This window comes from Pygoscelis adeliae, unplaced genomic scaffold (genome assembly GCF_000699105.1).
Source record: "Pygoscelis adeliae isolate BGI_AS28 unplaced genomic scaffold, ASM69910v1 Scaffold167, whole genome shotgun sequence".
Classification (NCBI taxonomy): domain Eukaryota; kingdom Metazoa; phylum Chordata; class Aves; order Sphenisciformes; family Spheniscidae; genus Pygoscelis; species Pygoscelis adeliae.
Genome location: NW_008825428.1, coordinates 6,385,267 through 6,394,867, shown reverse-complemented (window position 1 = coordinate 6,394,867; position 9,601 = coordinate 6,385,267).

Below are 9,601 nucleotides of genomic sequence, written 5' to 3'. Positions count from 1 at the left end.
GGTATGGAGGACGATGGCTGAAATATAAATATGGGGAGGCCTGGCAGATTGATTATAGCACACTCCCACAAACCCGCCAAGGCAAGCGCCATGTGCTTACCATGGTGGAAGCAACCACTGGATGGCTGGAGACATATGCCGTGCCCCATGCCACTGCCCGGAACACTATCCTGGGCCTATAATTTTCCAGTGGATGTTCTAATAAAGAATAAGAATATTTGCTGAAAGACAGCTTTTTAAAGTGAGAATTATTGAATGTTCACAACATTTTAGATCTGAATGTGAAAATTATGTCAGGATAAACTAATTCTGAAAATCTTAATCACCCTATCAGTACACATTACTAATACTTAACAAATAAAATATAGTAGTGTTACTAAGTGAAGCCTTTATTGCAGTAAAAAATATGGAACATTCATGCCTGCACACCACAAAAATAGTGTAAGACAAGACTTAAGATTTGGGTGGGAATGAAGAGATGGAGCAAAGACATATAGATGTCTTTAGCAAATAAATAGCATAAATTAGAAAACAAAAAGAGGTTATTCTTATCAAATTATGTATCTTGGTCATGAAAATATGATTGGTGCCTAACCACACTAGCTTCCAGTTTTGTCTTTTAAATGCTACATATGGAAAACCTGCTAAATAATGGGTAAAGAAAAAAGTTATGAATTTTAAGAAAATATTAATCAAGTAACTTTGAGCAATGAATATTGTTTAAATAAATCTGATCTTGTGTTGTGGATAAATTATAAAGACAAAATTAAATGGAACTGTGTCAAATTGGTTTACTTATTACTTACTCATATCTAGTTAACATTTACCAGCTATGATATTCTTTCAAAGTAGAAGGTATACAAACACTTAAAACATTGTTAAAGCTCTAAAAATGCTTACAGATGCCTTGATTCAGAACCACTATACCCAGTCATTTCTACCCTTGCTTTTCCACAATGTGTTTCTTTTCTTTTTTTTTTTTTTCCTTTCTAACATTTTATACAGCTAGACACTGAGAAAAAAATGTGTTCAGGGAAATGAAAATGTTGTACATATCATTAAGATTATTGACTTTAGCCAAGAGAAGCAAGCCCATTCAAAATTAAGACCGCAATATGATGTTTAATCAATGCAATTGTGCCTTAGTAAAGCAGGAACTATAAACACGAGTGATTTCCCAAGCTGTGTTAGTCTTGCAGGGAATAGAATTCAAACAGGGTGAATTAAGGACAAAGTTGCATATTTCTCTTCATTTCTTTCAACTTTTCTACTATTTGTCAATCTCTGCATTATTTGAATAGTAATTGAATTTATAGATGATTTTAAACCATGTGTTTAAAAAACAGTATGTCTGGGGTGATGTTATTAGCTTGGGTAAATGCAGATAATTCTGTGTGTCAAAGACAATTAACACATATCCTGTGGTCTTGATTACCAGGTTCAAGGAAATTCTGCCCAGAAGAAATTCTTACTAAAGCCTCATGGAAAGTTAAAGGCCCCTACCCTACAATTAAAAGGGAAAGGTAATGGACCCCCCACTTTTTTTTGGTGATTGACTATAAACCTTGGCTCAAAGGACTGTTCTCAGAGGACAGGGTTAAAGCAGGCAAAAATAAGAAGAGGTTGTTTTAGTTGTGAATGTGTCTACATTCCTCAGTTGCTTTTCTTAAAAAAAAAAAAAATCTTAAAAATAAAAGTAGGTAATGACACACTAAGTATCACACAGGAAGAACAAGCAAGAGAGGCACCAAATGTAGGTCAGGCATGTTTGTACTTGGACTATGTGAAAAGTCTTTTCTTTTTTAGTGTTCCACATGTAGGCAAGTCACTTTATATACCTGTTCCAGAATAAGCAGTCCATTTCTCATAAGCCCTTGAAAAAATTAAATCATTAACTGACATTAAAAGAAAACAATTTAGAATAACTCTTCTGTGGCTAATATTTTTTTTTAGCCCATTGGCAATAATTAATCTTTAAGTGTGCAGAGAAGAAATCTTAACAACTGAATCTTAACCTTTTAAGTCAAGAGCTGATGTGGGTTGTTAGCAGGCTTTTTTCCTGTTGTCAAGAAACTGTGCCCTAAGCCATGGCAGGATGCTGCCAAAGGCAGGAGTTCAGCTCCACTCCAGTGCAGGGTTATGCTCTGCATACTTTGCCTGATGTTAGAAACCTAACCTAGAAAACACCGTACAGATGACCCTGGCCAACTTAGAAGAGCTGATTACCAGACAGGGTAACCACGATAATTTTCAGTGTGAATTACTGTATAGAGTGAAGGGAGATGAGGTCAAGGGGTCTGGAGAAAGCTTTAGGTAGTCACAAGGAAGGATGGAGGGATTGGACCTGAGTTTTGGGCTAGGATTTGTCCGAGAAAGCCATATAGGAGAAAGAACACGAGGGATGACAAATAACTGGGAATGTAATGGAATAATCAAGAAAAATGACAAAGCAGAAGGGAGAATGCAGAGATGAAACGTCTACTTTTGTGCGCATTTAATCTCTAGAAGCAAGGCAGGGGTGTCCCCTGGCACCCACGTTAATCTTGTTCCCATGCACCCATGCTGCCCATGATCAGCTCCTATTGTCTCTCCAACAGCCACCTAGCAGCCCTGCCGACTTCCTTCTTTTTGGGTGCATGCAGACTCGTCTCTGCTCCATCTGGGATATCTCTGTGTCTTTGCCAGACTGGGGATCAACCTTGTTGCTTCTGCAAGTGTGCTGGGGTCAGGGGAGAAGAGCACAGTCCTAGCAGCGTTACCAACCCTGAAAGTCCAGGGCAGGACAGGAACATTGGAAGGAGCAGAGTTGCTCAGATCTGTTGGTCTCATTCAGATGTCTCTTCCCCTCCTGTACATATGCTGATGGCTTCTTGAGGGGGAAAGGCTGATGCCTGGTTCTTGAGTAGCCCTCACTGATTGCTCTTGTTCAGAAGGCCAGGCAGAGGGCAAACAGCCACTATTAGCTTAAGTTAGGGTGCATTCAAGCACACCACGTGCATTCAAGACCCATGTCTGAGGAGAAACTGTGGTCCACAGTGGAGTTAGTGCTGGCTGAATTTAGGAGCCTCCAGAGTTAGGCTGTGCTTAAGAATAGGATTTCTGAATCTCTGGCTTAGATATGCGGCAGCTAAAATCCTTCTGATTCCTGTCCTGAACACCGAAGACAACGTTGGTCTGGATACATTCTGAATCTCATTGTGGATTTCTCTTTTTGCAGCAAGAAGGAAAAGAGGAGGAAGCGAGGAGAAGAGTCACTTGGCTACGAGGGAGAAGAGCGAAGGAGGCTCTAAGAAGCTCAAAGGTTTAAGAAGAAGAGTTTGGTCCCACGTGTTGAAGGTAGCAGGGATTTCAGTAAAAAGGAGTGGGATCTGATGAAGGAAAGGTTGTTAGTCATTTTAATGAGGGCAGTAGAGAGGACAGAAGCTAGATCAACATACTACCAATGTTAATGCCTTGTGCAAGTTTAATGGCCCTCCAGGAATACATTTCTTCTCTGTAGATTTTTTCTTTGGACACAGCCCAAAGGTGAGCTCAACTCCTCATACCATAAAAGGATAAACCCTTCACTGGATGATTAGCTTTACACCCACCCCCTCAAAAAAAAAAAAAAAAAAAAAAAAAAAAAGGAAAATAAAAAGAACGAAAATAAGGAAAAGCCTGTGGTTTCAGGGGAATGAATTATATGCTTTAATGGCATTGGAAGTAAAGCAGCAGCCTTTCCATTATACTTAAAATAAATAAGGAAATAAACCCAAAAAAAAGTCAATGTCAACCTTCCCTGACGAATAGTACAGGTTAGGTGTTTTCCACTTCTGGTTAATTTTTTCTAAGCTAATTACCTGTGTTATGCTTACATACCCAATTTATTGGTGTGAATCTCCCCGCTGAAAAATTCATGACTTGTATGAGCGCAATAGTTGTTTGTACTTCTCAGTTTGGCCCCACAGCACTGTATGCACACAGTTGCCCAAGGCTCACTTTACAAATCTAGCCTGCTAGCTGCCAGCCAGCTTCTGCGGTTTTTCGGCAGTGGCAGTGGCACCTACTAGTAAAAATTGTCAGGAGGAAAAAAAATGGTGCTATCAGCTAGCTATACCATTCCCTACAAAACAATGGCAACAAATGTCATGAGTAGAGGAGCGGGAATATATTTATGGTTTATTTTGGATAGACCCACTTGTTTCTTCAAATGAATGTGCATTGCTGTGAAATCTCTGTGTAGAGGTGTTAGAAGAGTGAACTGAAAGCACAGCAAATAGGAAATCTGCTGGGCCACGTAGACTCTCTTTCATATACGCTCTTTTTAAGAGCTCTGCTTGCACATACTTCATCATCAGGATTTGTGCTAAGGATGTATACTCTTTAAAGACTAGTTGCTTGTGAAGGCATAAAGTCTCTCCTAAAATCTACTAGTTTTGTTTGTGCTGAAAGCATATAGTTGCCATTCAGGTACAATGCTCCATTTGTATTACTTTCAGCAAATGTGCTGTCACATAGTTAGCATAATGATTAAGGGCACCTTGAGAAGCTTGCCACCTTTGCTTGTAGAGAGGGTACCTTGACCTATAAAAAACTCAAGTGATACACTTAATAAATTTATCATTTTCCTAGATTCGTCCGTGGATGTTTTATTCATAATTCATTGTTAGTAGAACATTTCTACAGTGAATGCTTGAGTTAACTCTTATCTCTCTCTTAACTCTATTTTGAACTATTCAGCGGTGAAATAACAGAGGGCACAGCTCAATGAATGGTTCTGTTCCTGTGAGAGGAAAATGTTTACATGGAGAGTGCAATTTTGAAGGACCAAGACCTTAATGTGAAAGGTGCAATATTACATAATCTCAGGTATTTTGAAAAACACTTTCTTCCACCAGAACTAAACAAGAAATGAAGTTCTTGCTCTGAACCTTGCTGTAGATCATAATAGTTAGTTCCACACAAACTAATCCCCATTTCCCATATTTAAGGTGAACACTGGCATGTTAATTTCCAAGTAACTATAAATATTCTGCTAATAAACAGACCAGAAACTTTGAAGCAGTGATTTCTGTGGTCACATTTAGCTATAGAAAAATGATTAAGCGTAAAAGAAAAAGAAAGTATGTCTTTCAAAGAGATTTGAAAGTTGTGATGTAATAAAGAACTGATGAGCTTGAAATGGTTCACCTTTGCGAGTCACCGAGATTAGGTCAATTACCAATCAAATACTAAATGTCTTTTGTGCCAATCAGAAAATGCCCTTCCCTTGAATACCCAAAGTAGCTACAGAATTCTGCTTCTGGGATTCAGGTATGGTCAAAATTTAGAGGCTGATTTTCTTCTAATTTTTTTACTATGTGTTTAGCTTTCAAATAGAAGGCAACATGCTACACATGTGATGACAACCAAACAACGCATTTTTCACAGAAATAGATGGTTGGTAGTCTCCATGTGTCTAAATATCAGTCAGAGCAAAGGCAGGTTAAGTAATGGTAGCACTGGTAATGACCGTGGGTGTCTTGTGCATATCTCAAATCAACAATGACAGAGGCAGTATAAAAACAATTTATGAACCACAGTCCTCTTGGGAACTACATTTCAAGCCATAATTTCATTTAAACTGTTTATCGGCTGCTTTTATTTAATGTATGAAGTGTCAAAAATTTTCTTCGACATTAGGCTTGTTATTGTCTTTGATTTATGTATTAAAGCAAAGCATAGTAAATACAAAGATTGCTTAGTGGTTTTGTGTTGGAAAAAATATTGGAAACATTTGCTACAGTGGTAAAATCATCTATACAGTAGTTAAAAATTGATAAATTAGAGTCATGAACTTTTAAAACTTAAATATCTTAGGACAGAGAAGACATGAACTGTAAAAATTTTTACTGTCCGAGGCCTATCTTGCAAATACAAATGTTTATGCTGTGAGGAGATCCATGACCATATACGTGCAAACAAATAGCTGGGCATGGTTTTCAGAACTGGGAATGCAAAACATTCCTTGGTAAGTGTGTATGAAGGCATGAGTCCACGTACCCAGAAATGCCTGGGGGGACCTCTCTGTGCGTTTAGCATTTACTTGACTCAGCCACTGGCTATCTGCATTCTGTTTTCTGTATCTTATCTGTAAGGTTTTGATTTTAATAACCACTGAAGTATTCCTGAAATCTTAAACATATTTACAGTGTGAAAAAGTCTTGGGATGAAATTTCTTGAAACCATACAGAGATCCATCAGTGCGTGCCTGATCTGCACCCAGCTCCCATCCCAGGAAAGCAGGGATGGCAGAGCCATCGGAGAGGTGCCCCAGTCTTCTGGCTGGGAATGGACCAGGGGGAAGCAATCCCCATGTGAAGAGAAGATTATTGCATGGAAAGTGTAAGTGGCAGCCGTGGATAGCAAAGTGTGGTGGGACATGGCAGATACATGACAGCTGGGGAGGCAGAGTGCTGAACCAGCACAAAACCCTTCAGAGTGAGTCTACTTCCCCTAAACAGAACATGTCAAAACAGCATGTAATCCCAACTGCAAGCCAAACTCCCATGTATGAGATTTCCCATATAACTGCATCTTTTTCTGTGATTGCCCTTGAAGGCTGATACATAAAGAAATGTATAAGCAGCTTTAGAATTTGGCAACTGAGTATCTGAAATATCAACTACGGGTCTGGAGGGAGAAACTCTCTCGTTGCCCCCTACCTTCACGATGCTTAGCAGGCACTGAGGCACTTTTCCTAGATCAGATGCATTCCTGTGGAGGATGGGGGACACTCAATCTGAGGATATGAAGGGAACAACCTGCTACAGGTCTCCATAAACAGAGACAAAAGAGCCTAGGACACTTCAGCTTGGGGTGATGGGGGAAGTGTGTGGAAGGAGTTAACAGTTGTCAAGACCATCATCATGTGGTATGGGCATTTTGGGCAGCGATTCACCAATAGCTTTCCTGGCACTGGCTGGAGAGCTGCTGAACATAGAAAGAATCGATGTAGGACAACGGACTCGTATAATACAGAAACATTGGCCTGAAATGGGGGAGGGGAACATGAGCATTCAGGAGCATCTTGTACTACATGTTCAGCCCATCTTTATTTCAATATTCAAGCACCTGTTTTCTACGTATTTTTGGCCAACAGTTTTTTACCTTGGCATGCTTTTCCTACAGATGTATAACCCACATGTACAAGAAAAGGAGTGTAAAGAACAGCCAAACAATGGACTTGGTTTTAGTACCATCTGTAATAGTTATGAGTAAAGTTCATAAAACACCAGCAGGACTGACATTTAACACTTATGCGAACTCGGATGTAAGTGGAAAATTATGGTCAGCTGTCTGATATTAGTGCAGTAACACAGAATTTACCTGGTTTTTATTTTCACTTTCTGGCCACAAAGTGTATCTATCTTGCAGATATCAAGTGGAGGAAACCTGTGCTTAGCAGTCTACTTTGCTTCTCTTGGTTTTTGAATCTCCTGCATGTAAAAAGAACGCCAGTGTTGATCCAGTAAGTGTATATAATATGCACTTAACATATATGTAAACAATCCCATTAACTTCATAGATTTAAAGTAGACACATGTTTTGTCACTTCATACTGTAGGTTTACTGGTCTTCAGCTTACATGGAATTACATCTGAATATTTGCTCATTGGCATCCTTGAAAACTAGAGTGATTTTAGGCTCAGACCCCCTGTGAGTAGATATCTGGGAGGAGTCATAGATGGAAGAACTGCTAATCAGTAAGATTAGAAGCTGCAATACACTGAAAATGCAAGTATGTTTTAATTATATTTTTTGCTTACCTTGCATGTCTCTCAGCTTATCTCTGTTCTTTTTATTTGTGAAGGGAGGCTCTCTGGGAACTGGGAGATATTCATTCGCACCCTGTGAATGAAACTGGTCTGAAAACTCATAAAGTCTGATGGGTTTGTGCAGCTCCTAAAGCCCTCTACCCTGTAAAAGCACATTTTTAATGAATTTGCTGGATCCAGCAGGTTGTGTTCATTTAGAAGAGAAACCCACTAAACCACTGTAACACCAACAATTCAATTTCACTTACTTAATAGGAAATGAGAGTTTTGACAAATAGGTGTTGAACTTTTTTTTTTTTTTTAAAGATGCAGAAAGTCTACCTTTCCACATGGCTTTTAAGGTCTTCCTAAATGATACAGTTCTTTTTCAGAAGTAGGGACTAAATGCAAAAGGCTTAGAGTGTAAATGGTAGAGGTTGTGGCTGCATTTGGGAAATTTCTCTTCTTCCTTTTCTATAGATTCCACAGTTCTATACTGTGGAAGAAGACTTCTCTTGAGGCATTTATTACTGTTATTCTCTTAACCTGAGCCTGTCAGAAAAAAAACCAAACCCCAAAACATTTTGAAGACAAAGAGGTGACTTGCCAGCTGAAGGGATCGGTTTCTTTTTCCTCCATGAAGAAAAAGATGTTTTACACTAAACTTTCTTTATACTAAAAGTTAACATATATAAACAGACATTAGTGTCCTTTACATAGCACTCTAGCTGAATGCCTGCATTAAAGGGATGTAAATATCTAGAAAAATGTATATTGAGCCCTAACTTTTCATTTAGCTTTTCAGGAGAATTTAATCTAGCAGACATGATAACGGGATCTAAATCTGGACTCATAACAGCTGTACAATACGTTCATTCTTGACAATACTGGAGTTAACTCTTCATCTTTGCCAGAGATGGAGCAGAATCAGGCCCCCATATTTTAAATATTGATTTGTTAAAATTGTTCAACCTACATAAAACCAGCCTAAACCGAATCAGTACTTTTGGGCCTTAGAAGTCTGGTAAAATTGCAGTTGTAAAGTGTTACTGATGAGTGCACACACACATAATTGTATTTGATGCATGTTATGAATGACAGAAGTGAGAAAAACCACTCCTTACTTTTCAGTTTTTAATGAGCTCTGATGTAATGTAGGTTTTTTTCTTTCTGCTGTTAAAGATCTGTGAATATCGTCTTTGGCAAGCATGCTACTTTGGGCGGGAGCCTGCAGTACAAACGGGAAAAGTATGGCATCAGGCTTTCACCAGTGAATTAAAGGCACAGTATTAAGTGCCTAAGTCGTATGTATATATTGTCTTTAACAGGATGGTATATCACATGGGATATCCTTTCAGTGCATTTGGAAAAAATACTCTTTTCAGTTGAGGAAATACATATTATAACATTTTTAAAATCACAGCTATAGAATATAAATTGAAACAGTAAGCTCAGAACAGAGCAGCAAATACTTGAGGGAAATTAATCAGAACACCATTAAATAGAGGTATTAAATTATAAACAACTTACAAGTTGAAATTTTTATAGCTGAAAAATTTTCCTTTGCAAAATGCTGACCTGACAGTTTGACAAGTTTAATAGAAAAATATAGTTTTTGCTGACTTTTTGTAAAAACATAGGAAAATGTTTTATTTTGTAAAAAACCAAAACCTTTACAAGCTATTTTATTTTATAAAGACCTCCTAGAATCCCTTTGTTTTTGTCCTTCTTCAGGTTTTCAAACTCATGCAAATCCACAGGCTAGAAATTCAGTCTGTTACTAAGTTCAGAATTAATGAAATGGCTTCATTAGTTCCTTAATTTTG